Source organism: Nyctereutes procyonoides, unplaced genomic scaffold (assembly GCF_905146905.1).
Source record: "Nyctereutes procyonoides isolate TBG_1078 unplaced genomic scaffold, NYPRO_anot_genome, whole genome shotgun sequence".
Classification (NCBI taxonomy): Eukaryota; Metazoa; Chordata; class Mammalia; order Carnivora; family Canidae; genus Nyctereutes; species Nyctereutes procyonoides.
The window spans coordinates 2073709-2096679 of NW_026575120.1; the positions used below are offsets into that span (position 1 = coordinate 2073709).

At 35.6% G+C, this 22971-nt stretch overlaps 1 non-coding gene across 1 annotated transcript; it reads right to left on the reverse strand.

Annotated features, from left to right (window-relative positions):
- Positions 1-14777: 14777 nt before the first annotated feature.
- On the reverse strand, positions 14778-14884 carry LOC129516232 (U6 spliceosomal RNA). The gene has a single exon (XR_008665714.1). It is a non-coding gene; the product is annotated as a U6 spliceosomal RNA (small nuclear RNA).
- Positions 14885-22971: the final 8087 nt, after the last annotated feature.

Here is a 22971-nt window from a genome sequence, read left to right on the forward strand (position 1 = left end):
TTCTCAGCCTTTATTGCATCTATTATAAATAATTTACACACACAGGCTTCTTGAAAATTGAGACCATATAGAATTATTGTATTTTTCCATATATCTGCCAAAGTACTTTGAGCCTAGCAAGTGCATCAAGTAAGTTATTTGATTTAATGGACATTTTCAACTTAACTGAACTTTAGAAGGACAGCTTTTGTATAGGGACAGGGATATGGATATACATGCCATATAGATTATTTTGCATATGAGAAAGATATTCTGTATCATGTGGTTTCTGAATGTAGTGTTTCCATGGATATTATACCTTGAATTATCTCTATTTCATTGGTTTTAAAAGCCCATAGAAAAAAAAATCTAGTGTAAACCTCCTTCACTGCAAGGCTTGAGAGCTATACTATTTTCTTTATGATCTAAAACATAACCTCCCCACATATTGAGCCCAGAAAATGCAAGTCATAAACTCAGCTTTTAGAAAAGAGGTAATATTGCCTAGTGTTAAAATCCTAGATTTTAAGACACAGCTATTTTGCAATCATATTTTTTTCCTTTTAAGTACAACCAGTAAGGGGAATTTCAAGGTATCGACCCAACATAATAGATTAAAATTGGGATGTGAGAGGAAAAACAGAATCTAGGATAATGGCAAGGTTGGACCATTTGGAATAACATTATCTTTTTTAACTACTGATCACCCATGCATCTGGTGGCAAACCTCCAGATTGGAGAAGACAAACAGCTAACAGAGTTGCTGGTGGAACAAACTATAACACTGATCATTTCCAGGGAATCAAATCTTTATTGACAAACATGAGTACTTTCTTGTCAATACGCTAAAGGTCCCTGACATTTAGTCCTTTATTCACACTGGTCTTTCCATCCCCAATATGTACAAGATCAACTGTACGCATTTTTGTTGCTAGTACCTGGGTAGCTAAATATAGCTCGAGAAAGCTATACAAGATGCATAGATAACATCCTAAATGCAGAGGTGTTGGCTTTCAAAACTGTTTACTAAATTTTTTTAGCTAACTCAATTTAATGCTCCATACCATGACAATTGGAAAACTTTCTATAACTTTTTCCAACCGGGCTACCATCATCTCTTGCCAGGACTGCAGCCTCCTAACCTGTCTTCCCAATTGTACTCTGGCTCTTCTCAAATAACCCTTCATTTATAGCTAGCGTGAGCTTTTTTTTTTTCTTTTCCTTTTTTAACTTTTAAAAAGTATACATACATGTGCAAAAGTCCATATCATAAATGTGCAACCTCGTAAGTTTTCACAAACTGAAAACTCCCACATAATCATTACCCAGGCAAGAAACAGAATATTGCTGACACATAGAAGCATGCCTCCTTCTTCCAGTCACTAGCCTGCCCCCAAAAGCAAATGCTTTTGTGATCTCCACCATCATATTTAATTTTTTGTTTCTGTGCTTTATGTAAATGGATTCTAGAGAATATATTCTTTATTGACTGACTGACTTCACTGGAAATTACGACTGTAAAGTTAACCCAACTTGCGTATAGTTTTATGTGTTTTGTTTTGTGCATACACACATCTTATCCACCCACAAATGCCCATTTATATTTGGGGATTTGGTTAGTTTCCAATTGAAATCTATCAGAAAGTAGTGCTGAGAACATCATTTCTGTTAGCTTTTTATGAACATGTGTATATTTTGTTATAACATTGCAGCTATCTATTTACTTTTTCTGTATACTTCCAAATAGTTTACCAAAGTTTTGTACTAATTTACACTAACAACAGCATATCAATGAGAGTTGTGGTTGCTTCAAGTATTTTTCAGGACTTTTTATTATCCATTATTTTTTGTAAACCATTCTTGAAGATGTGTAGTTGACTCCTATTACTTCAATTTGTATTTCCTTGAAAACAGATGAAGTTGAGTACATTGTCACATGTTTATTGGACATTTGAGTATCTTTTGTGAACTTCCCATTTCCTATTGGTTTAACTGGCTTTACTTATTGATTTGGGGTTCTTCATATGTTATGAATGCTTTGTCAGATGTATTGAAAACGTCTGCACTCACAATATTCTTTGCCTTTTCAATCTCTTAATTGTGACTTTAGAAATAGTTTCTTAATTTTAATATACTCCACTGTATCATTTTTATGGTAAATATTTGTGTCTTTTATTTTTTTAATTTATTTTTATTTTTATTTATTTATTTGTGTCCTTTAAAGGAAATATTAGCCTACTACAAAAATCATAATTTTCTTTCTCTGAATATATATATATTTTTTTTAGCTGTAGGTCTACAAATTATCTAAAATTGACTTTTATGTTTGGTATGAGGTAAGGGTCAAGATAAATTTCCATATGCATATCAAATTATTCAGCACTGTTTATTGAAAAGATAGACTTTCCCCCACTGCATTGAAATGTTATGTTTGTCATAAATCAGATCACCATGTATGTGTGGGTCTGTTTTCAACAGTTGGCTTACCTGTCTTTGATCTAATACTACATTGTCTTAATCATCATGCTTTATAATAGATTTGATTCTTGATACTTGATATTATAAGTATTCCAGCTGTTAACTCTTCAAGGTTGAAGGTCTATTTTTAGTCCTTTGCATTTCTATATAAATTTTAGAATTGATTCATCAATTTCTTTAGTACAAAGACCTAGAATTTTGATTGGAAATGCATTGAACATGTTGAGTACATTTTGGAAGGCAGCTATGCTCACCACTATACCACCAACGCTGCACCATTTTGGAGAAGTAATATTGAATCTCTCCTTTTAGAAACATGGTATATTCATTTATTTGCTCCTCTAATTTTTCTCAATAGTGTTATGCAGTGTTAAGTAAAAATGTCTTGCACATCCTCTGTGAATTTATCCCTAAGTATTTGATTTTTAAAAAATTATTATTAATGGTTTCATGTTAGTTTCCTTTTCTCTTTGTGGCCAGCATATAAAAACACAATGGTTTTTTGTGTTGACATATGCTATAACCTTGCTAAATTCATTTATTCTAATATTGTGTCTGTACATTCTTTTGGATTCTTCAAGCACTCTGTCATGTCATCTGTGAATAGTGACAAATGAATTTCTTCTTTTCCAATTCTAATGCCTATTTCATTTTCTTGCCATATCATACTGAGATCCCCAGTATAATGTTAAATAGAAGCAGTGATAAAGGATGTTCTTGTCTCATTCTGGATCTCAGTGAAAAGTTTTTAATGCTTTACCATCAATTATGTTGCCCACTGAAGTACTTTGTAGTTTTATTACATGAAGGATCTTCTTTTCTATTTTTGAATTTGTTTTTATCATGAAAATTGGTTTTATCACGAATTTGTGGTGAATTTTATTAAATGTATTTTCGGCATGGATCAAGATATTCAATTCTTTCTTATGATGTAAACTTGGTTAATTACTCTGGGTATTTTTCTAATCTTTCATGGCCCTTGCATAAAGTATATTCCTCTTGCCCCTGATGTATTATCATTTCAATATTGCTAGATTCAGTTGGCTAATACTTTGTCATGGATTTTCTGTAAGGTGTCTTTGCCAAATTCTTTTCTTATTATTACTTATTTATGTTTAGAGAGTAAAAGAGAGAATCAAGCCCTATACAGGGCTCAGTCTCACAACCTTGAAATCATAACCTGATCTGAAGTCAAGAGTTAACAAGCTGAGCCACCCAGGTGCCCCACTAAATTCTTCTTTAAACTGAAGTGTAATTGATGTACAATATTATATTGGTTTTAGGTGTAACAACATAGTGATTTGACATTTATATAAGCTACGAAATGATCACCATACAAGGCTAACTCCTCTCTCACCATACAAAGTTAATACAATGTTATTGTCTACATTCCCCATACTGTCTATCATATCCCCATGACTTTTTTTTTATAACTAGAAGCTTGTACCTCTTGATACTCTTCACTCATTTAGCCTCCCTTCCAACTTCTCCCCCATTCTGGCAACCATCAATCTGTTCTCTGTATCTGTCTTCTTTCTGTTTTGTTTATTCTTTGGCATATTTTTATTTTTGTATTGTTTTTCATTTTAATTCCAATATTGTTAAATACAGTGTTAGTTTCAGGTGTATAATGTAGTGATTCACCAATTCCTTACACCGCACAATGCTCATTATAAGTGTACTCTTAATCCTCATCACCTATTTGACCCATCTCCCACCCAGCACCACTCTAGTAACCATGTTTGTTCTCTGTAGTTAAGTCTTACTCGGTTCACCTTCCCCCTGCCTTTTTTTTTTTTTTACCACCACTTTGCTCATTTGTTTTACTTCTTAAATTCCACATATGAGTGAAATCATATGGTATTTTTCTTTCTCTTACTGACTTTACTTAGCATTATAATCTCTAGTTCCATCCATGTTGATCTACCGATGGACATGGGCTACTTCCATAATTTGGCTATTGTACATAATACTGCAATAAACACAGGGGTACGTGAATCCCATTGAATTAGTGGTTTTGTATTTTTGGGGTCAATACTCAGTAGTGCAATTATTGGGTCACAGGGTAGTCCTATTAACTTTTTGAGGAATCTCCATACTGTTTTCTGAGTGGCTGTACCAGTTTGCATTCCCACCAACAGTGCACGAGTATTCTTTTTTTTCCATATCCTTGGCAACACCTGTTTCTTGTGTTGATTTTAGCCATTCTGACAGGTGTGAGGTGATATATCATTGTAGTCTGGATTTTCATTTCCTTGAGGATAAGTGATATTGAATATCTATTCATGGGTCTTTTGGCTATCATTTATTTTGTTTTTTTAGATTCTCACGTATAAAGAAATCCTATGGTATTTGTCTTTGACTTATTTCACTTAGCGTTCTACCCCCAAAATCCATCCATGTTGCTGCAAATGGCAGGATTTCATTTGTTTTATGACTGAGTAATATTCTATTATATTTATGGAAATATATAACATACAGATATAGATATGCCTCACAGGTGTGAGACAATATTTCATTATGGTTTTTATTTGCATTTCCTTGATTAGTGATATTGAGCATCTTTTCATCTTTTCACATGTGCCTGTTGGCCATATATTTGTCTTCCTTCAAAAAATATCTATTCATATATTCTGCCCATTTTTATTTATTTTTTTTTCTGCCCATTTTTTAAACAGAATTTTTTGCTGTTGAGTTGTAGGAGTTCTTTGTATGTTTTAGATGTTAGCCTGCTAAATTTTTTAAGATTATTCCAGTCTCATATAATAATTAGCTATTGTTTCCTGTTCTCCAGAAGAGTTTGCGTGCTATTACTATTAACACTTTCTCATATGTTTGGAAGAATTCAGGAAAGCCATTGGGCTTGGAGTTTTCACTAGGGGAAGTATTTTAAATAATCAATTTCTTTAATAGGAATAGACATTTTCAGATTTCCTCTTTCTTTCTTTCTTTCTTTCTTTCTTTCTTTCTTTCTTTCTTTCTTTCTTTCTTTCTTTCTTTCTTTTTTAAGATTTTATTTATTTATTCATGAGAGACACACACACACAGAGGCAGAGAGAGAAGCAGGCTCTGTGCAGGGAGCCCGATGCGGGGCTCAATCCCGGGACCGCAGGATCATGTCCTGGGCAAAAGGCAGACACTCAACCACTGAGCCATCCAGGCGTCCCAGATTTCCTATTTCTTTTGTGACCTATTGTAATTGTATTTTTCAAGGAATTTATCCATCTTATTTATACTTTCAAATTATCAGCATGAAGTATTTATAATACTTATAATCTATATCTCTATAATATAGAGATTCTAAAAATGAAACTGAGTGTATCATTTCTCTGCTTAGAAATTTCAGTGATATTTCTGGCTCTTTGTTTAAGATTCTACTATTGTGGGTTTTTTAAAAAACATTTTATTATTTAATTTATTTGAGAGAGAGGGAGAGAGAATCTCTAGAGGCCTCCCCACTGAGCATGGAGCCCCACCAGGGCTCGATCCCAGGACCTTAGATCAAGACCCTGAGATCATGACCTGAGCCCTAAACCAAGAGTCAGATGTTTAACCGACTGAACCACCCAAACACTCTAAAGATTGTACTGTTAAATTTTGTTCAAATGACTATGCCAATATCACCCTAATTCTTTCCTTGATTTTTCTGGTGCTATGCTCTTTCCTTCATTCATTACTTTCTAGTCAAAATGAGCTTTTGTCAGTTTCTTAAACCTCACATTCCTTATCCCATCATAGAGTCTTAGAACACTCTTTTGTTTCCACCAGCATGTTTTTTCTTATGCCACTCCCTTTATGTAGACAGTACTTATAGTTCTCTTGCAGGGCCCATCTCAAATATCACTTCTTCAAAAAAGTCTTTCTTAACACACTTAAAGGTCCCCCTCTCCACCAATAAATCAGATAATCTGGAGTTGCTTCCTAGAATTTGCATTTTGAATATTCTTCAGGTATTTTTCAGGTATTCTGAAGTTTGTAGATCTCTCTTAGTGCTTGAACGGAATAAAGCATACTCAAATTAGAATGAGATGGGTTTTAATATTGCATATGGAGGAGAGTAAGATACCTTATTTGTAGTGTAAAGAAACATGTGCTTTCTGGGCTCTTTTTTTCTAACCCTTTGAGTGATCCCTTTTATTTTTTTTACTAATGAACACTATGTCATAGGGAACCTGACACAAGGAATAGAACATACATAATTCATTTAGGATATTTGATATATATATATATCTTTGAGATATATATACATATATATATCTCATATACATAACATATATATGCTGGAAAGAACACTATCTTTAGATTAATGAGAACAATTCTACATCAATAGCCTTACTTTGCCAGTCTTATGGGATCATTGTTAGAATCAAATGGAAAAAAAAGCATGAATTAACTCTGTAAATTACAAACCGAAAGATCAGCCATAGATGGATAAACTATAACATAACTTTTCTTGAAATTTAGAGAGCTGAGATTGTAGAACAGTCAAATTGCCTGAAATCTAAGGAAAGACAGGACACAGCCTCAAACAGAGAAATCATACCTGTTTGCAGGCTCTTCTCCATGGATCCAATAAAGTACTTAAAAGAAAGACTGAAGATAGAGTGAGACTCAGTTCCTGGCATATATATGGAGGGGTGAAGCAGCCTCTGAAAGAAGGACATGAATGCCCAAATGGGTCCTTCTTAGCTATGCATCTCCCTAGCAGCAGAGCTGCCTAACTGGGCTCACCAAGATCAGCTCATCTCCAGCTGGCTGGGCTTTGGGGCCAGGAGATGATTAATTGTAGCACTGTATCTGTGATATAATAATAAGTGCATTTGGTCTTTGTCCCTGATTCCTGGCACAGAGCTTCAAAAACCCTTGAAATATCAGAAGTGATAGCAATGTGCCTTTTGTTATTCATAACTAGTCCCTTTTAACCATACCTGAGTTTATGCTAATTAGGTAACTTATAGTAGGTCCGTAGATAGCATTAGGATGGGGGTACTCACCAGAAAAACAAATGATGTGGTTAGAGAGCTGAAAGTATCAGTCCCAACTCCCTCCTCCATGTATAGGGGAGGAACTGTATTTCGAATTTAATCTCCAATGAGCAAAGACTTAGCTATTCATGCTTATATAATTAAGCCCATATAAAACTGTGGGCATCAAGGCTCAGTGGTGCTTCCAGCTTGGTGAACACATTGTGCTGGGCAGGTGACCTGGCTGGATTCCACCTAGAGAGGGCTTAGAAGCTCTATCTACCTCTCTCTGGACCCTACCCTCTGTGTTTCTTCCACTTGGCTGTTCATGGGTTAAAATTTTTATGATAAAACTATAATCATAAATATAGCTCTTTTTGTGAGTTGTATGAATTCTTCCAGTAAATTATTGAACTTGAAGGATGGTTGAGTTTGTAGCCAGTTTGGACAGAAGTGCAGGTAAAACCTTGTGTTATGAATTAAATTGTGCCCCTGCTCCATTCATATATTGAAGATCTATCCCCTAACATGATGGTTATGGAGAAGGGTAGATAGTTAGGTTGAGAGGAGGTCATGAAGTGGGCCCCTACGATGGGGTGATTACTCTAAGAAAAGACACTAGAGAGCTGTGGGCTCTATTTCTCTGATTGTCTTTCTCCCTACACCTTTGGAACACAGTGAGAAGATAGTCATCTGTGAACTGAGAAGAGAGCTCTCACCAGCAACCAAAGTTGGTTGTCATGTTTATCTCAAACTTTCCAGCCTCCGGAACTATGAGAAAATAAATTTCTGTTAAGACACTCAGTTCATGTCATTGTGCTATGGCAGCCTGAGCAGACCAGGATTCCTGAGGACCCCACTTGCTGCTGGTATCTAAAAGGAAAGTTCTGTGAAAAACTGCCCTTGATTTGTTGGGTTTTCACTATTTCTGAGTAGTTAGTATCAGAATATGATTAAACTACAATACGTATGCTTGATATCAGAGAATTGATGTTGAAATATAGTATTAAAAGTGTGAAAACCTTAAAGTGACTTTCTTTAGAATTCCTGAGGTATAAAACAGGACAACCAATGGCCTTGGTCTCTGAACTTACCTTCTGCTAAAGTATAAATATTTGTAACTTTCAGACTGCTTTAAATTCCATTGTGTGCATCCTTAGGTCTATCCCTAGCATATAGAAAAATTCTGGCACATAATAGATGCTCAATAAATCCCTGTGGAATAAATAAATGAATAAACCAATTGCCTTTTTTTTTTTTTTTCAGAAGACTGGAGTGTAAGTGCTGTTAGTTTTTCAATGAGGGCAGTTTCAAAATTTTGAAATTTTTCTGAACCAGATTATACACTTGCTAGTTAGGTTTAATGCAGATGTATTATGGAGTGTTCTTCATAATATCTAGCTAGAATTTTCAACATAGAATAGTTTTTGTTATATTGCATCGAGCTTTATGCAAAGCTTATTCCTGTTTATCAGTACACACGCATATACACATGTACACACACTCCTATATCAAGCATTTTGTAAACTTAATAACTTCTAACAGATTTGGGGGTAGAGGTAAGTGGGGGCACATGCTATAGATTATTCTTTCTCCCCTGCTGCTCCTCCAGATTCTCCTTTCTCTGGAGTCCTAACGCCAGGTCATGCCCATGCCCTGTGGAGACTCATTTACCCAAGTGGGCTAATCAAGGCATTTTCCAAACAAAGGCAGCTTCATCCCTGAGTCACTTTTTCCCACCAGCTATGAGAACTCAATTTTCTCCCTCATTACATTCTCCTGCGAGCAAAACAGTTATAGCTCCTAGCAAATTTATTTCATAAATTCTCTCCCTGAACCTTAGGTGAGTAAAAGAAAAGAAGCACAATGATAAAGAGATTCACTTACTTGGCCCAGCCTAACTCCTTTCTTCCTAATCTAGGGCTGTGCAGGGCTCTTCTTTGAGCCCCCAGAAGACTATCCCTTCCAGAATTTTCCCTGTTTTACTAACTACCTCTTTGGGCATTAATTGTCCATAAGGGCTCTTCTGTATTCAAACCCAGCGACTAGCTCCCCTGCTCCCTGCAGCAGCATTAGTGCTTACGGCCCTGACGATGGACAATAATTGTTCTGCTGTGTTTAAAAATTTCTTTTATAGAGAGCACATGAGTGGGAGGGGGAGGGGCAAAGGGAGAGAATATTTAAGCAGATTTCCCACTAAGTGTGGAGCCAGTCCAGAGCAAGACTCAATTCCATGACCCATGAGATCAGGACCTGAGCTGAAACCAAGTATCCAATTCGCAACTGAGCAAGCCACCCAGGAGCCCCCAAGCACCTTTAGATGTAATAGAAAAGACAAAAATTTACAAAGACTGATTCTCATTCAGGGTCTTGGAACACACTATTTCTATTCCCAAAACAAGGCCCAAACCCCTTGTGTCCAACCTCTATATGTAAGCAAACTATTTCAGGAATGTGAGCCTCCAGCTCAAGGGGGCCAGCAAAGTGTACTTCTCTCTAACCCCATCTTGAGTTTCTAACCTGTCCAATTCAAGATCATGGTGGAGGGCTACGACAGCAGCCCCATCATCTCTGTGACCAGAGCCCTTGGTAATATTGTGCTTTCCTTACCTTTCCCCCATACAGGCTGTAGTCTCCTGGATGCCAGGATATATGTGTCCATGGTTCCTAAGAATTCTATTTCTCATTATATTCTCCACATGAAAGGTAAATTGGTGGGCATAATCTCAGATGAAGTCATAGGGCTTATTCGAGGGAGTTGTCTAACGAGAGGTGGACACCTCCTTCCTTCTGTTACCTATGGGCTTATCTGTTGGGTATTTAACCTCCAGAGACTATACGCACCCAACACATCCAGACCCAGCTCTACCTTGGGTCTTTCCCCGATGGATATTCATGCTGCTTTCTTTTCTTCTGCCCCGTGAGATGACTTTCCTAATAGTGGCTTATTATAAAAGTTTATTTTTAAATGTTTTAAACACACAGCAATCTTTTCTCCCCACATGTAAGAGACTATCTAGTATCTAAGTCTCCATGCTTCTCCGTATCGTTGATACTGGAGGATTATGGTCAGGCATTCTGTTCAGAAAGAGCTTGATATGTTGCTAACTTTGTGACTACATGATTACTTTTAAGAAGAGTGTCTAAAAGCTTTCTACCGATCATCTTTCCTTCTCTGCCTCTGAAGCTGGACAGTCCTGTAACATTTTCTAGTATATTCTTCCAAACTCGGAATCTTTGTCTCCAAGCTTTGACACAGCCCTGAATGCAAACATCTCTAATTTTTCAGAGGAATGTCCTAACAGATCTAAAAACTAAGAACCATGATTGGTATCTGTTTTCCAGGCCATTCTATCTTGCCTTTAAAGTAGGACAGGGACCGTTTGGGAGTCTCATATATCAGCCATAGGTTTTCTTTCTTTAATGAAAACTAATTTTTAAAGGAGATAATTATATATTTCTTCCTCTGATGCTTCTTCAAAGGAAAGCTTCATGAATTTTGTCACTCTTGTAAGCTTGTGCAATGCGGACCTTTATAATAAAGTCTCAAAAGCTAATAAGTCTGATACCAGATATCTTTCATTTTAAGGTAGCATTTCCAAAACTGTAAGGCCTATGCAGGGCTGTCCTCTCTTCCCTTAAACCCATATATCCAACTGGTTTGGAGGCATGACGTCAATGTATTTCTGTATGGTGTGGGCATTTCACCCAACAAAAAGTGAAGATGTGTACTCTAAGTTGATTTTTTCCCCCCTAGGAGAGCTCCCAGACACAAGTAGGTGATCATTGAGATCACCAACCTTGAGATCAGAAGACAGTGCCTTGAACCACTAATTCTATAGAGTGCAGAGTCCAATCTCCTCCATAACCCTGCTTAGTTCTCATGCTCTCACAGGTCTTCTTTACTCTTGGATCCCATGGCCTCAGGTATTTCACTTTTGCCCACTGGCCATCCAGATGCAAAAACCTCTCCCTCTTTGCCAGTCTCTCCACAGGCAGAACTTTACCAGTTTGATGACTTTAAAGTTCTGATAATTTTTTTTAAGATTTTGTTTACTTATTCATGAGAGACACAGAGAGAGCAAAGCAGGGACCTAGGCAGAGGGAGAAGCAGGCTCCATGCAGGGAGCCCGATGTGGGACTCGATCCCGGGACTCCAGGATCACAACCTGGGCCAAAGGCAGATGCTCAACCTCTGAACCACCCAGGCATCCCAAGTTCTGAGAATTTGCAGGGAGGTTGATGCTGTAGCATGTGTGATCTTCTAAGATCACACTGACCCACTCTCCCCATCCCTCACCCCTTCTTCATACCCTTCCCATGCTCTTCCTTCCCTTCTAAAAGCAAACAAATAGCACATTTTCTACAGCTATGTTGTTTTATTCTCTTACATGACAACCAGGGTCAGCAAGTATTCTAAACATAGCCTTTTCCAAACTCCATTTGTTCTTAAATTTAAAAAACAATAATCCTTTTATAGTTAGAAAATACATTTATTATTTACAGAAAAGCACAATGAGGTCATTGTTAGTCAAAGTCCCACTGACGAGCAATAGCTGCCGTTACAGTAAATGGGTGAATCTAATTTTGATCTTTAAAAAATACATCTTATTTCATACACACATATACACATACACGTCATAAATTACACAAAATTGTTTCTCCTTTTTACCATTTAACATCTATCTTTAGATATTCTTACGTAAACTACTATTAGTAAGCACATAGCATTGGACTGCATTAATATTCCTTTATTTAAGCAATATTAAATTCCTGAACATTTATGGCTTTTTCCTAATTTGTAAGTTGCTATTAGCAATGCTATGAAAAATATCTCAAAATTAGAGATTTCACATAGAAAGATAGGTTGATGCCATTTTAAGTTTAAGCAGAAAAATCAGTACACTTTGTCTACCATCAAAAAGAACAGAGTTAAAAAAGAAAGAAATATATTTACAGGGATGCGTGGGTGGCTCAGCAGTTGAGTGTCTGCCTTTGGCTCAGGGTGTGATCCTGGAGTCCCGAGATCAAGTCCCACATCTGGCTCCCTGCTTCTCCGTCTGCCTGTGTCTCTGCCTCTCTCTATGTGTCTCTCATGAATAAATAAATATAAATAAAAAAAGAAATTGAGTATCTGAAATAGGGACTGAGAAAGTGTTTTTAAGAAACTGTTCTCTGAAGGGATTATGCTAGAACCTCTCTTTTTAAAGTAGAGCAGATAAACTACCAGAAAACATGATGGATTCACTGACAGAATTTATTTGAAGTATGACAACTAAACCATCTGTAGATACTCACTTGTAACGAGTGGTAGAATTTCATAATCCTTGTTTAAATAAAACAGGAGATCTGATCCCCAGAAGCAATTTTTTTCTAGACTAAAAAAAAAAAAAGGTTCTAAGGAAAATGATGTTTCCAAAGCCATGGCCACCAGAGAATTCCCCTTTTTAAAGAATCTAAGCATTGAAATCCTGAAGAATCTGAACATTGAAAGAATAGGCCAGCCATGATCTGTGTTTTGGATCCACGAAAATGGCAACACTTGTACAAAACCACTGAAGAATAGCTTATCAGTTACGTCAGAAATCTTCCTGTATCTTATTATCATTGACAGATGTAAAACTACTTTCTTCGATGTGGGGAGACAGTAAAATATAATGTAATGTGTGTGTGCATCCTATTCTCAGAGAGAAGACCTATCAAACAGTCATAAGAGTAAGTACGATAACAATAAGAGCTATATAGGAAACTTCAAGTATAAATTCTAACTTATCTAAATTCTCATATATTTATGGACAAGTGAGAAGTATAATATGAAATATGTAGAATATTTTAATAACTCATGCACACAAGTACAAAGATACTTTGTTTTTATAGATTAGAGGAATATAATAAAGATCAATTCCATATTAAAGTTTTAAACTAATTTTCACCAGGCAGGAAATAAGTTTCAAAAATATCCTAGGGAAGTTTTATATTTTCCTAAAAGATGGTTTGCTTTTTCTCTTCCTAATAGAAAACTGTATAACAAATCAGGCTTCTCTTATAATAATTTTGAGCAAGCTCAGAGTCAAACGTAAAATTATGTTGAATATAATGGCTGACATCTGTATCATTTATCTTTGTTTTGATTTTCTATTTCTGTTGCATCACCTGTATTTCTTTTATTGTATACCACTTAAGGGATCTTTGCAAGAAAGATTTGGAAAATATAAACAAATTCATCGAACAACTAAAAACAGCTGTAACTAGGTAAATATATATAGATATAGATATAAAACAAAAGTTTCAGTTATTCATATAATACTTATTAACCAACTATTCTGAAAATGACTCTGACTACAATAATTAAAAGAGAACATCTATGATAACCATCCTCCTCTCCTCCTTACCATTACCATAGAATTCATGATAGAAACATTTAAACTACCAATTATCAATAACTGGTATTTTCCTTCAATATATAAATATATCTGAATATTCTACATAATTTTTATGAAACATGTATTTGTACACTTCTCATTTGTCCATAGATCTATAGTCTAAAAGCCTACATAAATAAGAATTTGTACTTGAATTTTCTTTTTTTTTTTTTGTACTTGAATTTTCTTACATAGTTCTTATTGCAATTGAATTGATTCCTTGATTATTCAATACCTGTTTCTCCTCTTATAAGGGCAGGAATTATGCTTACCTTTTTCATCCATTTCCGTGTTCCCATATCGTCAATAAGTATTTTATTTTTATAGGACTAGATGATAAATATTTTAGGCTTTGCCAGCTGGAAGCTAGCTCCCTGTCACAACAACTCAGGTCTACTCTTCTAGTGTGAAAATCACCATCGACAATAAGCAAATAAATGAATGTAACTACATCCAATACTATTTAGTTGATAAACACTAGTGACAGGCCATCATTTGTTGACCCTTGCTATGTAGTACAGTTGGCAGTCAATATTTTTGAAACTGAATGGATGAAAATCTTAAACTTAACATGATGCAATCTAGGGAAAGGATAGACTTCATCTTTCACAACACTAGAGGAACAATTGTTTCATTTTTTTTTAAATTGTAGTATTCCTGAGTAGCAAACAATATTAAATATTGCAAAAGAAACTAAGTCCAAAGTTAATGTAATCACTGTTGACCAACTCTGGATGGTAATATAATCTAAAGAAATATTTTAGTGTTTTGCAATGTAATTTCAGTGGTTTGCTGTTACATATTTTCCGTAAAAGGAAATAAATTAAAATTGTATATCATTAAATATGTCCAAATTTGAAATTTTTTTTTTAGAACAGCTCAGCAAAATAAAATTCCGGTTTATTGTTGGACAACATTGTTTCACACATACATCAAAAATATGGAACGCTTCACGAATTTGCGTGTCATCCTTGCGCAGGGGCCATGCTAATCTTCTCTGTATCGTTCCAATTTTAGTATATGCGCTGTCAAAGCGAGCACCAAATTTGAAATTTTTTATTCATTTTTGCTTTCAATCATCTCCTCAAGCTATAAAGGTTACATTAAAAAACAGATTTAGGGACACCTGGGTGGCTCAGTGGTTGGGTGTCTGCCTTTGGTCCAGGGCGTGGTCCTAGAGACCCAGAATCGAGTCCCACATTGGGCTCCCACAGGAGGCCTGCTTCTCTCTCTGCCTGTGTCTCTGCCTCTCTCTCATGTCTCTCATGAATAAATAAATAAAATCTAAAACAAACAAACAAACAAACAGATTTAGGGGCACCTGGGTGGCTCAGTTCGTTAAGCATCTAACTTTCGGTTTCAGCTCAGGTCATGATCTCACGGGTAATGGGATCGAGCTCCACATCAGGCTCCATGCTCAGCATGGAGTCTGTCCAAAAGATTCTCTCTCTGCCCCTCCCCCTGTTTACTTGCTCTATTTCAAAATAATAAATAAATAAATAAATAAAAAACAATTAGCTCCAAGTGAACAGTACTTCTCAATAAATTATCTAAGATAAAATCTATAGTTGCAAAAGTATAGAAAAATAGAAAAGCTAAAGTTGTGATCACAAGAATTCAACCCAAAACAGTGTCCAAACATTTTATGAGAAAGTATTGTTTGGCCTGATTTATCAGTGTGATTAGTCACTAATGGCTATCTTCATTCAGCTATATCCAGAGATAATTATAATAGCCCAATAGCAAATATAAAATATATGTATATTAATGTATGTGAAGAATGTCACCATATCAAGAAATCACAATATTGAATGAGTTGAAACAGTTAAAGCTTCTTGAAGTACTTGCCTCTTGATCTGTGCTTTTGAAGAGAAAGAAATGGATTGCCGGAAATCACAGGGAGGGCCATTGCAGACAAGGCATAGTGGATAAAGGATGTATGGTAGGGCAAGCCTTAATTCTCCACTCAACTTTCCTAACTTAGGCCTCGTCTAAGTAAAAAAGTATTAAATGAATCCCTTCAAGTCATTTAGCTCTTAAAAGTAAAGCTAATTTGTCCTCAGATACAGCTTTCCAATAGTTAGCCTAAAAGTTGTTTTTGCTGCTTTTCACACAGACTATAACACGCTATTGATTTCTGTAAGCTTTGCAATTTCTATTTTTTCAGTCTACCATCTCTTTCATGCTCTGGCTTAGAATTTGTCTCACCTGCTGGGCATACTGCTGGTGGAAACATTTAATCTGAACTTCAGCCATTTTCCATCTGGGCCTCAAAGAAAAAAGTTTTTTGATTTCTGTTCATTTATTTACTGGGGGAAAAATGTAACACATTGTAGAAAGAATTAGCTGAACCCAAATTATGTTGAGATAGCAACAGATCTTGATGAGATACCTACCATGTTGCTGGCTTAATATGCTCTATGGTTTGTGTGCACAGATTGGCTCCTTTGCAAATTGTCCTGTTGGACTTAAAAAGTAGAGAAAACTTTAAGACAAGATTTTTGAGACTAAAACATTTAATTTGAAAGAAAAATTGTATAGAATTAGGAAAGAATTGTGCAAACCAGTCAAAGAAAATCAGAAAATAATTTTCAGTATTGAGCTAACCTCTGAAGTTTGGGGTGGAAAGCAATACTGAAAAGAATCACCTAAAACTTTTGCAAGTATGAGAAAACAGACTGGAACATAACTTTGAAAGTAATACAAAAGTGAATTTGTGTATCATATTCTCTAAAGAGCTATCTATAGAGTCAGAAACATGGTAAGCAACCAATATATAAGTTTTAAAAAGGAAATAAAAAATATACAGGAGATGAATAGAACTTGGATGGCAAATACAAGGACACATCTCAACACTTACAAACAAAGATTGCCATATGGCAACATTTTGATCAAATTCATTAATCTGTTTTAGGAACAATCACCAATGTTAGTAGAGTGTGAAGCTGGCTGGGATTGAACATACTGTTGGCATGAAACCTTTTTGGAAAACAATAATATATTTGGTAATATCTGCCAGGAGGTGAAAAAATGTTTACATTTGGAATAAGTTAGTCCTCTTCAGAGCACTTGTGCTGAGGAAATAGTACCTTTGTCCAGTTAGATTATCATTTGAAAATTTTCATAGTATTTTAAAATTAATAAAAAGCCATAAAAAACCCTAAGTGTTAGTAAAGATGCCACATCCAGACATTTAAAATAGCATTTGCTAATACCATATACTGCAAGAAAAAAATGCTGCTAACAGTAAATAAACTCTTGATTAAAAAAACATGTCCAAGGTTCAGCATATATCTTAATCTTTAAGGATTAAGTATGATGGGCCTGCTCCATTAACTTAAATTTATTTTTCTATTTTTAGTCATAAAGTAAAAAATTAGAAAATAATGATAAAATTCCCTGCCCTGATAAGCAAGAGACTTTGTTCTTATCCCATGCCTGTTAGAATTTTCTAAATGTCTACCTCCTAGATACCCTGTTTTAGTCTCACTTGATCTATGAAGTGGGACTGGTCTGGATGAATTACTGAGGTTCTACTTTATTGTTCCTTGAAAGTGGGAATTATGGAACCACATGCATAATTGTAATTTTTTCCATACCTCATTTTAATAAAACTTTTACTTTTATTACTAGGAATAAAGCTTTACTTTTATCACTAGGGATATTTGTCTCCAATTAGGAATATTCTCAAACCTTAGATTTGTTACTAGAATAGAACTCTGAAGGCACAAGAGATCTAGCTAAAAAATTAAAAATAGCCACAGCCTAGATCTAGTTTTGCTTTTGTTTGATTATTAAACATAAGTCACGGATTATGCTGAATCAGCTTGGATTGTTCTAAATCAGCTGAGATTGTGCTAAATTTCCTGGGACGAGGGTGAGTCTGCACAAAGTATGTGGAGTCAGTATGGACTCAAAGGTAGAGATGCATGTAAGAGACACTTGGCCACTCCCCCAAATCTCCCAACTCCATCAAAATTGTGTTCTTTATTTATAACTATTGATTTACCACATGCTACAAATAATATATCTACATAATGATTCCAGTTGTAATTGAAAATTCCTCTAGGGGCACCCAACTGGCTCAGTTGGTAGAGCATGAAACTTTTGATCTCCAGGTCATGAGTTCAAGCCCCAAATAGGGTGTAGAGCCTACTTTAAAAAAAACAAAAAGAAAAAAAAAGAATTTCCTTTACATCATCATGTTAGCATCTTGGAAGTCTCAATAGCCTTAACTATTCCGTCCCCTGGTTTTGATGACAAGATGATTTTATCTGTCTGTAAACACAGGATTGTCTTGAACTGAAAATAGAGGAGAAAACTGAAAGGAAAGCAAAATCCATTTTCACAGGAGAGACTCATCAACATGAGTAGTAAACACTCAAGCTCCACTTGAAAGTCAGGCTTTCTCTTCTCAGTGGGAAAAACAAAGATTTGAAGGGGGAATGAAATGTAAAGAGAATACAGAAAGGAGAGAGCTCAATCAGATGTCAACAGCATGGAAAAAGATCCAAGCTGACCTGGTGCTGTGTGTAGCCATGTGACTGCACCCTCAAGCCAGAGCCCCTCAAAGAAAGCTGTGTATTATAAAGCAGGATATGGATTAAGAGCTCCACAGAAGCTTTAAGAACACTCTCCATGTTGGGGAGAATGTCATTAAAAAATAAGACTGATGCAAAAGTGCAGATGGAAATGACAACAAGGAGGATTCCATGCATTGTTAGTAATGTTTACAAGCCTGTTTTAGGGTTCGTATCCCTGCGCTGGCAGCCCTGCTGCAGAAGACCTGTCAGTGGCAAGGTTTTCCAGAGTGCACAATATTACATTTTTATGGCTTTCTTTTTTACAGCAGATATTACCTAATTAGGAAAAGTTTTACTGCAGATTTTATTTTACTGTAAAAGTCAAAGCACTTTCAGGAAATGAGGGTAGCAGTTTCCCATGGTGCTCAGCTAAATGAGAATTTCAAAAATGGCCACTGGCAAAATCCTTTCCCTTCCTGTGAATGGACTGGTGAAAAGAAAAATAATGGAACAATTGTCTGCCTGAAAAACATAAATACTTATTAATGTAGATTAAATCTCTAGTATTGTAAGTTGTAAAATTCTTTAGTAAATTTTATGCAGGTATTAAATATGGGAATGACAGATTTGAACTCACTTATTCCTTCAGTTTTGATTATCTACTATGCACAGCATTATGCTGGATGTTACAGATTCAAGGTGGGTCTACTAAGACCATTCCTCTCTCCATTTTCATTCTGAACCCATTAAGAAATATGTTAAAACAGAGACCTATCCCAGGTCACTGATCCCTTCAGAAATCCCATTAAGTCTCCTTACATGATTTATAGACCACCCATCCTCATGGAGATTACTAGTTAACAGTTCTTCCATAGGGAAGTATAGACTACAAGTTTTCATAAAGTTACTAATAAAGCAACATTAATACAATAGGAAGGATTACAAATAAGGAAGGAGATTTTGTAGGTAGAGTAGTAAACTGTAATACAGGTCTGAGAAAAGTTCTTGCTAGGTTGATCTAGAGTCCTTCCTGCCCATCAGAAGCCTAACAAATAGGCCTATACAGGTTTGCCCACTGTGCTCAGTCATTTGCTGGGACCAAACTGTATAACAAAGGTTCAAAGCAAACCCAGTGACACCCAGAGAGCAACAGTGGGGATCTACTGTCAACTATGCCCCCAGAAGCAGATCAGGGTGTTATGTTTCTGCGGCCACCACACATAGTATGGTCATTATGACTTTTTTTTTTCCTTTCTGACTAAAGTCCAGTCAATATAGTTAAAATATTGGTGGAGAAGTCTGTTTTTCATCTTTGTTTCACCTGCTTTGAATATAATCACTGTGCAACAATATATTGACAAATATTATGTCTCAGTCCTTTGAAAATATCATTGCCTGGCTTTCTAGCTTTTGTTTTGTAGTAAGAGGTCAGATTTAAGTCTAATTCTCTATTTTAAAGTGTATGTTTCCTTCTGGTTACTTTTAAGATTGTTGTCTTAGATGTTCTGCAATTTCAGTACAGTGTGCCTACAGATCATTTGGATGTATGTGTACTGAGACTTGCTGGCATTACTAAATCTGGGCATTTATTTCTCCTACCGACTCTAGAGATTTTTTTTCCTTCCACTTCTATTATTTCTTTCTGAAACTCAGCTTAGAGTTTTATATTCAACTCCTTGCCCAACTGTTGGTAGGTATCTGAAGATGGATATTGCTCAACTGAAGGAAGAGCTGATTAAAAATTAGATATTTTTAAAGATATCCTACGTTGATTAAAGAAGTAGTGAGAGCTTTGTTTTTGGTGTTGGAAATGTCTAAGAATCTGCACATAGTTGAATATCTTTTTGCTTATATTCAGATGTAATGGGGGTGAATTTATAAGATCTTTAAGTGCCTTCACATTTTGAAATACTATTAGATTTAATACTATTTAATAAAATAATCAGATTTTCTTTCAAAAACCTTCAAGGATTGTTAAATATAGTACTTTAAACTGAATCCCATAGTGATATGTGCAAAAAAAAAAAAGGATCCATCTTGCCATTCTTTCAATAATGCTGAAATTAACTTAAAATGTGCTAGATAGTTGACCTTGATGCTCACTTTACATGGATTAATGTTGACATGAATAGTACAGTTACCTGTCAAAACTGTATTTTAGATTGCCTCACTATTCTTGTGAAGCTTTAATCAATTTAAAAGCATGTGTTAAAGAAGCAAATCTTCCTTCTTTGGCTATAGTTCCCACTTATTGTTCTGTATTTCTTTTTTAAAAAAAATCTTCCTTAGGGAATGCCTGAGCAGCTCAGTCAGTAAGCATCTGACTCTTGATTTCGACTCAGGTCATGATCTTAGGTTTGTGAGATCAAGCCCTGCCTTAGGATCTTCACTGGTGTGAAGCCTGCTTAAGATTCTCTCTCTCTCTCTCTCTCTCTCTCTCTCTCCTTCTGCCCCTCCCTCCCCCTCTTTCTCTCTCTAAAAAAATTTAAAAAAAATTAATGCCTATAGGGTTTTGATAAAAGAAAAATGATACTAAAAGCTAAAGAAATAGAAACACAATTGGAATTATGGAAATGAACTATTTAGTAATTAGGAATAACAAATGCTTCTGTTTGTCCAAATGCTTGTCTTAAGAAGTCGCTTCTATCACCACCACCCCAGATTTCTTATAGTTGTTAGGTTCATAAGGTAATTCACATCAGCCTACTCCATGCCCCCCCACCCTGCCCTGAGCCCACACATTACTAAGCTGCTTTATTATCACTTCCTTATAAATCAAACCAAAAAAGTAGATATGCATATACATAGAACATTTAAAATGGTGACTATAGGTAGATGCGGAAAGAATATGTCAGCATGTGGGAGCTCATGAAAGAAGAGCTTATGATACCTTTTGCCCTCTCTATGAACATTTGGATCATCTTTTACAATGCCTTCCACTGTAACTGATGGTGTACAGCCCCCACCTGTTCTTTGTTCAGTCCAAAGGACACCCTTAGTTATGGCACAAAAACATGATTGTAAAGGCACCCACCCAGCCACACGGACCCTGGAAGACCCTTGTTTCCTAGCCATGAATCAGTATGTTGGGTGGCAGTGTTTTCTGCAAGGTCTATGACCTGAAACTTTTTTTAAAAACCATCCACTCTTTGGGGAAGCATTTCTGAACTGTCCATCACAAACCATTTTTTCTAAAATATCTTCATGAAACACCCATTTGCTAGTTGGAGCTGTTTTCTAATTTGATGCATGTCTGGATCTGGATGAAACATCAAATTGTCTTTCTCATTTTTTTTATCAGGTATACAGTTTATAAACTATCAGTGCCATTTTAAGTTTTCTGAAAACAATTTGGCAGTAAGTCTGTGGTTCATAGCATAGTATAAGTGACATCTAAACCAAAGCAGTGTCTATTATATAATGTTTTCAGGTACTTGGATAAATCAAATCTTTAACTGAAAAAAAGGGTGTTCAATAAAGGTTACTATACCACTTTTTTCCCACTTTTTTAAAAAAGATTTTATTTATTCATGAGAGACAGATAGAGGCAGGGACATAGGCAGAGGGACATGCAGACTCCTGACAGGGATCCCAAATGGGACTCTATCCCCAGATCTTGGGATTACACTCAACTGCTGAGCCACTCAGACATCTCATTATTATTAGAACAGGTGTCCCTGTTACTATTCCACTTTAACAGAGCTGCCATACTGTACAACTCCTGGAAGCATCTATGTAAACAGCACCCATATGTTTATATAGTACACAGCTTGTATGGCTGTAGAGTGGCCATGCATAGCAAAGTATCTGGCAAAAAGTTATAACATTTTCTTGCAGAGTTGGGAAAAATGTTCTCATTGCATTGGTCATAAAGAAACTCAATAACTATTATGACCACTCTGAACCACTTCCCAGTAACATTAATTATTAATGTACATCCATTTGAATCAATATATTTATTGATTTATGTGTGTATGGTAATTTATAATTTTCAAAAAGTTAAAACTGAAATCTCATGCAAATATAAAATACATTCAGCAATTTTATTCAATTGGGGGATTAATGAACAAACTATTAATAGGTAAAGACTAGTTAAAAGAGAATTTGAAGAACATATATATGTGTGTGTGTGTGTGTGTGTGTGTGTGTGTGTGTACATGCTGAAACAAATGTGCTTAATGATACTAATCAAATCAGGTTAGTATCTCTTAAGGCAATAAAATGAAATCTTTTGTACATGGCAGAAATTGCTTGTATCTCCACAGAATGAAACTCATGTGTGTAACTACAGACAAATATTGTTTACATTTCCAATAGCTGTGTGCTAATTAATTTCTAAGTCACAAAATTATAAAAATAGCCTACAAATAGAAAATCAATTACATGTGTACCCACATATAGAATGAGATAATCGCTGGAGGGTTTCTTAGGCAATGCTCACAGAAATCCTTTGCTCATTTCCAAGTCTTAATGCAGAGAACTCCTGAATACATTAGGGATATGAAAAATGTGAATATGGTTGAAAACACATGAACTGTATTGTCCTGGAGCTGTTTTCTCTCAACATATAAATGAAGGTTGAGTCTGCTTAATTACTTTTCATAT